The sequence below is a fragment of the Sinocyclocheilus anshuiensis genome, unplaced genomic scaffold, assembly GCF_001515605.1.
Source record: "Sinocyclocheilus anshuiensis isolate Anshui unplaced genomic scaffold, SAMN03320099.WGS_v1.1 scaffold228, whole genome shotgun sequence".
In the NCBI taxonomy this organism is placed as follows: Eukaryota; Metazoa; Chordata; class Actinopteri; order Cypriniformes; family Cyprinidae; genus Sinocyclocheilus; species Sinocyclocheilus anshuiensis.
Window position 1 is genome coordinate 295,961 of NW_015557059.1, and position 2,083 is coordinate 298,043.

The 2,083-nt window shown below is 36.4% G+C and overlaps 1 long non-coding RNA gene across 1 annotated transcript; it reads left to right on the plus strand.

Moving 5' to 3' along the window:
* Positions 1–540: 540 nt before the first annotated feature.
* LOC107676471 (uncharacterized) lies at positions 541–1,749 on the plus strand. Its single transcript, XR_001632743.1, has 3 exons — positions 541–583; positions 1,215–1,273; positions 1,513–1,749. It is a non-coding gene; the product is annotated as an uncharacterized LOC107676471 (long non-coding RNA).
* Positions 1,750–2,083: the final 334 nt, after the last annotated feature.

The following is a 2,083-nucleotide window of genomic DNA, read 5'->3' on the forward strand; positions in this document are numbered from 1 at the left end:
TACTGGTGATCCGAAAACCGATGCAACCGGTTCTTGACTCGAGAACGAGAATCAGCTCATCGGTTCTCAAATCGGACGTGTCCGAAAGAAACGGTTCTCGGTTCAGTGTACTGGTGATCCGAAAACCGATGCAACCGGTTCTTGACTCGAGAACGAGAATCAGCTCATCGGTTCTCAAATCGGACGTGTCCGAAAGAAACGGTTCTCGGTTCAGTGTACTGGTGATCCGAAAACCGATGCAACCGGTTCTTGACTCGAGAACGAGAACCGCTCCAGCAGTGGCGTGTACGTTCGTTATCCGGCTGCTCTGCTCGTGTTCATCTTCAGTTCTCTCTTCACAGCAGTTCAGTCAGTGTACTGTTTGAGATGTTAAAAAAGTGAATAACTTAAGTAATTTGTGGATTAATGCTTACTGGAGACGCGAACCGTTTCAAACGATTCAGTCCGATTTGGTGAACTGGTTCAACCGGTTCACTAAGAAGAACCGGTTAAATCGAACGATTCGTTCGCGAACCGGACATCACTACTCAACGGTACGGTAGCAAGGAAGATTAAGGAAGAACAGATGAGGAGATTATACAAGGTAAGATATTTTCTTCATTTATAATTGATGTAGACTTAAACATAAACTATTTTTATTATTTGATCGATCTTGATTTACCTTAACTGCCCTAACTGCACTTTTTGGCGAATTAACTAACGTTAGATATTTTCGGCCTTCCCTGCTAACGTTATCTTGATCATTTTAAAATGTACTATCTTACTATTCGAGTATGTGCATCATTTTTGCATTTAAGCAGATCACGCATGGTTTTTTTTTTTAAACAGTGTCATCTCGACATACGTTAAACGTTTGGATCTCGCGTAAAATCAAATCTGTTATCAAATATATGCAACTTGGATCATTTTAAGATATATATGGTCGACTATGTGCATCTTTTTAGGCAGATTACCCGTCTATTATTATTATTTTTTTTAAATAATAGATTAGCCATCTCGACGTAACGTTACATTTTGCTTTTCTATAAATATGTTTGCAACTATGCTGAAGCGTTGTTCAAACATGCTCGACATTATATGAAAGTTGCATGTAAAAGTTTGTAGGATGTCCTGTTAAAACAAATCGTGTCCATGAAGTGGAACATGCATTCTTTTCATGCTGAGTTGTACTTTCATTACAAAAATCAAATCATATGTCGTTTTTAATATTCCAGAGACATTGTTGTGACATCAATCCACATTGAATCTGATTAAAGTCAATCACCGACTTACGGTAAGTATATATATATTTTTTGTAATATAACTAAACTGTACTCGTTTAATTTCTTTGTAAAAGGATTGCTCTTTTCTCTCTTTTTTGACATTTAGTTATGTGAGTATATGAAAGGTACACATAAACGTTTATAGGATTTCCATTTAAAACAAATTGTGTACATTAAGTTGATCATGCATTCTTTTAATGCAGAGTTGTCATTGCAAAACTCAAATTATATGTCACCTTTACTGTTTCAGAGACCTCATCATTGTGACATCATTCCACATTGTCTCCAGTTTGGGGCAATCACTCAATTACAGTAAGTGTTGTTGTTGTTTTTGTTATAAATATATAACTAAACTTTACTTGTTTAATTACTTTGTAAAAGTGTTAATGTTAAGAGTCTGTGTGTGTACCTCAATGAGGACATGACAACAGTCATCAAAGAATTCCAGGTTTGTATAAGTATGCCCTTTTTTTAAGGACCTAACATACATTGCCAGCCTGTATGTTGCCAATATTTAAGTGAAACTGAAAATGTGTTAATTATTTATTTATTTATTATTATGAAATTATTTAATATTTATTTACTTATTTTGGCCTTAGGACTGCAACCCTGAAGAAGCAGAAAGAGGAATTTCTGAGACCACTCTGGGGCTTTTTGTGATTCGCAAAGAAGGTGCTGGTGCTGAGGATGAGGATGAGCCGGGTGATGTTGCTACAACACTTAGAGTATTTCCTTTGGATTAGTAATGCTCTTCGGACTGATCTACACTCTCAACTTAAGCTACCCTCAAAGTCTCAAGTTCACATTTGAATTCTTCCAGA